Source organism: Bos taurus, chromosome 12, assembly GCF_002263795.3.
Source record: "Bos taurus isolate L1 Dominette 01449 registration number 42190680 breed Hereford chromosome 12, ARS-UCD2.0, whole genome shotgun sequence".
NCBI classification, from domain to species: domain Eukaryota; kingdom Metazoa; phylum Chordata; class Mammalia; order Artiodactyla; family Bovidae; genus Bos; species Bos taurus.
Window position 1 is genome coordinate 50,221,592 of NC_037339.1, and position 7,640 is coordinate 50,229,231.

The 7,640-nt window shown below is 39.6% G+C and overlaps 1 non-coding gene across 1 annotated transcript; it reads left to right on the forward strand.

Annotated features, from left to right (window-relative positions):
• The first annotated feature begins 7,261 nt into the window (after positions 1 to 7,261).
• Positions 7,262 to 7,333, forward strand: TRNAG-CCC (transfer RNA glycine (anticodon CCC)). The gene has a single exon. It is a non-coding gene; the product is annotated as a tRNA-Gly (tRNA).
• The last annotated feature ends 307 nt before the right edge of the window (positions 7,334 to 7,640 follow it).

Below are 7,640 nucleotides of genomic sequence, written 5' to 3' on the forward strand. Positions count from 1 at the left end.
TCTAGAGTGGTTCCGGTAGGACTGTGATGAGCTTATATGTGGAGTCAAGGAGGCTGGATTCCAACTTGAATATAAGGATACAGCATGAATGTGTATGTGTGTGTTATATGTGTGGTGTGCTTTGGTGTGGGGTTGGCGGGGCGGGGGAGGGCTGTATGTGTGTTGGTGAGCAGATCAGATTTGTCTCTTAGAAAGATAACACTGGCAATGAGAAGAGATGAGGATGTACCATGAGAAGTAACGAGCCAAATAAATAATTGGAAATGTTAAGTAGACAAAAAGACTTTACTTAAACCCATTTTTGAGTAATGAAAACATTTCTCATTAAACTAAATAATCTGGAACAATTGGGAATAATTAGGAAGGGTGGGAGGGAGGAAAGACAATAGGGGAAGGAAGAGGAAGGAAAGGAAGAGTATTAATGGGGAAAAGGAACAGAATGGGGAGATTTCTAAAATTTAAAATCAAATATATCTGGTAGTCAACTTTTTTGAGAATGAGTGAAAAGATAGAAAAATGATATCTTGATAATTAGTCTAAGAGAATGGTGAAGGTATCTTAAGGAGATGTAGTTGGATATATGTAATCTGCAATTGAAAATGCAGTTCTGGGGTTTAGGGGAGGTCAGGGTTAAAGAGGAAAGATTTAGTCATCATCAGAAAACAGAAAGCTCCTTGTAGTAAGCATTTATTGGGAGGAAAAGATTTTCTCTACCTTTCTAGTTTCTTCCGGCTGCTCTAATAACTAAATTGACACAAGACAAATTAACAGGAAAAATCAAATTTTAATTTTGGCCATAGGGGAATTGCAGCACTTGGAGGATCAGAGAAGTGACCAAAGCAGGCAACTTCTATACCTTTCAGACAAAGAAACAACACATTTGTGAAGAACCATCAAGACAAAGAAGTTTCCACCTGGGAGTAGAAAATTAGGGACCAAGTAATATGAATGTTCGTGCAGACTTCTCAGCCCTAATCTCTCTAACTTCTGTGATAAGGGTGCCTTCTATCCCAGCACAGAGGGTACCTTCACATGGGAAATTTATTTCCTGATTTCGGTAGGACAGAGAGGGAACAGAGTGTCCCTCTTGAACCAGCTGTTTCTTAAGTAACTTTAATTCAAAATAATCACTATACTACTTTGGCATATTTGGGGAACGCCTGCCCTCAGTCTTAATACACTCATCCCCTTCTAGGACCTCTGCTATCTTCTTTCTATACATGGTCTCTTTTAATTAAAAAAAAAAAAACTCATTAATGAAAAATTACCTTTCACAAATGAACGACCAAGATTCAGGAAGATAAGTAACTTCCTCAAAATCATTAGGTTAGCAAGTGATTACGCTAGAATACCAAATCAGTGGATATTCAGCTTAATTTCTGCTGAATCCATCTTAATTTCTGCTGAGTTAATTTTTCTAAGTATGTTAGAAGACCTCATTCTTTCAGGAGGACTAGCTTCTAGTTAAATCAGAATTGTTTTTTTAAATGTTGCTGTATGATGCAAGGAGCTCAAATCCAGTGCTCTATGACAACCTAGAGGGGTAAAATGGGGTGGGAGGGAGGGTCAAGAGGAAGGGGACATACGTATACTTATGACTCATTCGTGTTGCTATATGGCAGAAATCAATAAAATATTGTAAAACAATTATCCTCCAATTAAAAATAAAATTTTAAAAATAAATAATGTATGGTAAAAAAAATGTTTCACATAAACCTTAAACAGTTCATTTTAACTTGAAGTATTTATGTATATACAGACTTCATACTTTATATCTGTATATATAAAGGTAATTTTATACATATATGCTCTTCATACATATATGAAAAGAAGGGAAAGTGTTAGTCACTCAGTTCAGTTCAGTTGTTCAGTCATGTCTGACTCTTTGCAACCCAATGGACTGTAGCACCCCAGGCTTCCCTGTCCATCACCAACTCCCAGAGCCTACTCAAACTCATGTGCTTCATGCCTTCAATTTTTCCAGCATCAGCATCTTTTCCAATGAGTCAGTTTTTCACATCAGGTGGCCAAACTTTTGGAGTTTCAACTTCAGCATCAGGCTTTCCAATGAATATTCAGGACTGATTTCCTTTAGAATGGACTGGTTGGATCTCCTTGCAGTCCAAGGGACTCTCAAGAGTCTTCTCCAACACCGCAGTTCAAAAGCATCAATTCTTCGGCGTTCAGCTTTCTTTATAGTCCAACTCTCATATCCATACATGACTACTGGAAAAACCATAGCTTTGACTAGATAGACCTTTGTTGGCAAAGTAATATCTCTGCTTTTTAATATGCTGTCTAGGTTGGTCATAACTTTCCTCCCAAGGAGCAAGCATCTTTTAATTTCATGGCTGCAGTCACCATCTGAAGCGATTTTGGAGCCCCCCAAAAATAAAATCTGTCACTATTTCCATTGTTTCCCCATCTATTTGCCATAAAGTGATGGGACCAGATGCCATGATCTTAGTTTTCTGAATGTTGAGCTTTAAGCCAACTTTTTCACTCTCCTCTTTCACTTTCATCAAGAGGCTCTTTAGTTCTTCACTTTCTGGCATAAGGGTGGTGTCATTTGCATATCTGAGGTTATTGATATTTCTCCCAGCAATCTTGATTCCAGCTTGTGCTTCAACCAGCCCAGCATTTCTCATGATGTACTCTGCATATAAGTTAAATAAGCAGGGTGACAATATACAGTCTTGACATACTCCTCGCTTGTAGCTCAGCTGGTAAATACTCCTCCTGCAATGTGAGAGACCTGGTTTCAATCCCTGGGTTGGGAAGATCCCCTGGAGAAGGGAAAGGCTACCCACTCTAGTATTCTGGCCTGGAGAATCCCATGGACTATAGCCCAACAGGCTCCACTGTCTATGGGATTCCCCAGGCCAGAATACTGAAATGGGTTGCCATGCCTTCCTCCAGGGGATCTTCCCTCCTCCAAGGGATTTAACTCATGTCTCCCACATTGCAGGCAGATTCTTTACCATCTGAGCCACCAGGAAAGCCCGATGCAGAAACACAACTCCATAAATCATACCCATTAATCACATCCATCCTCATTGTCTGTGATTTCCAGTTTGTATTTCTTAAAGAAGAAAGAGAATCTAAAGACATTTGTGAAGCAAAATGAGTACAGATGGTTTTCCCAATATACTTCTGTTACATTTCCCACACCTATTTTGACAGCAGTTTTTAGGAACTCAGGTTTATCAAATCTTTCCAAACATTCAACTTAATTTTCATAAGAAAATAAGAACTTTTCATAAGAAAATTTTCAGAACTTTTCTGTACTCAAAGTTTAACAGTTTATTCAGTATTTAAATAAATATGTCACATAGCAAGTACAATACAATCAGAATTAACTGGTCTGGAAATAAACACAATTTGCAAGTAAGAAGACAAATCAACTATTAGAAGCATAAATGTGTTGACATGCATGAAAATTGTGGCCTGCAGTGTACAAGGGGTGCCCAATATTACCTGCACAGCAGGACTTATATACCATAAGAGAATGAGAGCGTAGTCAAGCTGGTGAGGCAGTTCAGCAAAAATCTGCTAAGAGTGCTCCTACTCTAGCCTTATGGCATAAGAATTAATATTTGGAATGATAATCCTAAATTATAAACATTTTCAGTACATAAATGACCGTATGCTAAAAAAAAAAAAAAAAAAACAAGAATACCCCATGGGGAATTTAAAATCTAGTCCTTGGCCTAAAAGACCCTTAATCATAAAAGTACGCAAACTAATATCTATTGAATATCCCAGGCACTATTCTAAGTGTTGCTGTTATTGTTTAGCTCTAAGTCATGGCCTACTCTTTGTGACCCCATGGACTGTAGCCCGCCAGGCTTCTCTGTCCATGGGATTTCTCCAGGCAAGAATATTGGAGTGGGTTGTCATTTCCTAGTCCAGGGTCTCCTCCGGACCCAAGGATCAAACTCATATCTCCTGCCTTGGCAGGTGGATTCTTTACCACTGAGCCACCAGGGAAGCCTATTCTAAGTGTTACGCATCTATTATTTCATAAGTACTAGTAAGATCTTCACTTGTCATGCAAAAAAAAAAAAAAATGAAGCACAGAGAGGTAAAACAATTTCCAGAAGGTGACCCATTGAGTAAGTGATGGATAAAACTCAAATCCAGGCTGTACCAGGCTATTAACTCAAGCTATTAGCCACCATCATATATCAACAACTTATCATGTGCTAGGAACTGGACTGTGCCATTCATATAGTGTATCTAATTTTGATCCTCAGATAATACTTAAATATATATATATATATATTAATAGCCTCATTTTACACTGTATGTCATGTCACAGAGATATGGAGTGGAAATTCAAATACAGATTATTTAACTTAAGTTTTCATGTTTTTATGCATCACTATCTCACAGTATTATCTATAAATTAGCATGTACTAATCTGTATGGAAAATCCCTGAAATCAGCAGAGAAGCTAATAATACATATTATATTGCAAACATATACATATTTAAATATATATATATATATATATATATATAAAACTCAAAAATCAGTTGGTATGCTTCAAAGAATCACAGGGTACCATAACACTCAGATTAACTACCCCTGTTCTAAATAATAGAAAACTACTTTCCTCACAAAGAAAATAATTAAGATAAATTTAGACAATTTTATATGATTATAGAAAAATTCAAAATTTATGAAAGTGAAATGAAAATAGGAAAAATTATATCTGTTAGTAGATACAATCTCTGCTAACATTCTTATATAATATCTTCCAAATTTTGAGTGTGTGCATAGAAGAATTTCTCCTACAGATAATGTTTTTAATGTGAATTGGCAATAATGTAATCAAATAATTAGGGTACTTCATGATATTATGAGGAGGAGTGTTTTGGTGACTTTGTGCTTTGTTTATCATCCTTATGGGTGACTAATGTGATGAGAATTTGAAATAAATTCTTACAGAGATGGGAAACATATCTTGGCTTTGTTCCTATCTCTCTCTGGCTGCTGCCTCTGATTTTCTTTGGCACATTCCTCCTCCTCTAACAATTAAATGCTGGTTTGCCTCAGGGCTCTGCATTGAGCACTCAACTCTTTTTACTCTGTATTTTCTCCAAGGTGACCTGATTCACTCATCCAGTTTCCATATTACCTATGATCTGATATTTCCCTCATTTGCATTTCTAGTCCATTCCTCTCCTCTGAGCTCAAGCTCTGATATCTGCAAACATCTCCTTGACATCTCTAGCTGGCGATGTAAAGTCCATCTCAAAGCCAGCTCTTACAGTGCCCCTTACCTCCATTCTCCTTCTTGTCTTTCCTCACTCATGCAGTTCATTAAGCCTGAGCTTTAAGACTCATTTGTGGCATGGCCCTTTCATTCCTATTCCATAGCCAAGCATTCCTACGGTCTATACCTAATTCCTTCAAAATCTGTCTTGAATCTGTCTACATCTCTCCAGGTCTATCTTTGATCAAGTAACCATCTTATCTCAGTCTAGGAGGCAACAGCTTTTAAAAAATTATTCAATTATTAGTTTGGCTGTGCCAGGCCTTAGTTGCGGCATGCAGAATCTTTAGCTGTGGGATCTAGTTCCCTGACCAGTGATCGAACCCTTGGGAGCACTGAGTCTTAGCTACTGGACCACCAGGGAAGTCGCTAGAAAGCAATAGCTTTATGTCATATATTTTTCCAAATAGAAACTGAAAGAATCTTTCTAAAATGAAAATAGATCAAGTCATTCCATTGCTTAAAACCTTACCATAGTTTCCCATTGCACCCAGACTAAACTCCAAACCCCTTAACACAATCCATGTTGTCTTATATGATGAGCTCCTCCTACTTCTCCAACCTCAACCTCATTTCACTCCATATTCAGTTTGCTCCTCTTAAGATACCTTCTTCCAGTTCCTCAGACACAGTGGACCCTCTCCAAAAAAAGAAAAACAATTCTCTATTATCAAAAATTGAACAGTGGCTTCCAGTCTGGACAAGAAGGCACAAACCTGTTTCTTTCTCTTCCTTCCCAAGAGACAATATAAACCTCGAAATAAGGCTGAGAGAACTCTGAACGGTGGTAAGAAGGAAATCTTGTTTGGAACCCCAAGACTGGAAGAACAACACAGAGGCATGATGCCGTGTGCCTCTCCCTGAACAGCACAATTTGTAAGTCACCCAGACCCAGGATGTTTTGACCTTCCATTGTTGTTGTTGTTCAGCCGCTCAGTCGTGTCTGACGCTTTGCAACCCCATGAACTATAGCGTGCCAGACCTCCCTATCTCTCACCGTCTCCTGCGGTTTGCCCAAGTTCATGCTCATTGCATTAGGGATGCCATCCAGCCATCTCATCCTCTGACACCCTCTTCTCCTTCTGCCCTCAATCATTCCCAGCATCAGGCACTTTTCCAATGAGTCGTCTGTTCATACTAGATGAGCAAAATACTGGAACTTCAACTTCAGAGCATCAGTCCTTCCAGTGAGTAGTCAGGGTTGATCTCTCTTAAGATTGACTGGTCTGACCTCCTTGCTGACCAAGGGACTTTCAGGAGTCTTCTCCAGCACAACAGTTCGAAGGCATCAAGTTTTTGGCATTCTGCCTTCTTTACAGTCCAGTTCTCACAACCATATATGACCACTGGGAAGACCATAGCCTTGACTATACAGACATTTGTCGGCAGAGTAATGTCTCTGCTTTACAACACACTGTCCACATTTGTCATCACCTTCCTGCCAAGAAGCAATCATCTTCTGATTTAAAGGCTACAGTCACCATCCACAGTGATTTTGAAGCCCACAAGGAGGAAATCTGTCACTACTTCCACCTTTTCCCCTTCTATTTGCCATGCAGTAATGGGGTCAGATGCCATGATCTTAGTTTTTTTAATATTTAGTCTTAAGCCAGCTCTTTCACCTCATGAGAAATGCCAGGCTGGATGACTTACAAGCCGGAATCAAGATAGGCAGGAGAAATATCAACAACCTCAGATATGCAGATGAAACCACTCTAATGGCAGAAAGCCAAGAGGAACTAAAGAGTCTCTTGATGAGGATGAAGGAGGATAGCAAAAGAGGCAACTTTGACCTCTTATCCAGCACCAAAAGCCAGGTAGTCTCCTTCCTCCCCCTGAAGCAAAGGGAGTCCCTCTGACAATATCAAGCAAAACCAGAAGAATAGGCAAGAGAGATCCATCAGGAGCTCAAGTAACAATAAGTGGCCTGAGAAGCCATTCTCCTTTTCCACTGAGCCTAAACCTCACCTTTTTGGGACTTCCCTGGTGGTCCAGTGGATAAGACTCCATACTCCCAATGCAGAGGCCCAGGTTCAATCCCTGGTCAGGGAACTAGACCCCACAAGCCACAAGTAAGTGTTCACATGCCACAACTAAAGAACCCGCATGCCACAACAAAGATCAAAGATTCTGCATGCTGCAACTAAGACCCAGCACTGCCAAATAAATACATAATTTAAAAACAATAAAATAATAAAAATAAAACTCCCCTTCCCCACTGAAAGATACCAGCTACCTGCTGCTGCTGCTGCTGCTAAGTGGCTTCAGTCGTGTCTGACTCTGGGCAACCCCATAGACGGCAGCCCACCAGGCTCCCCCGTCCCTGGGATTCTCCAGGCAAGAACACTGGAGTGGGGTG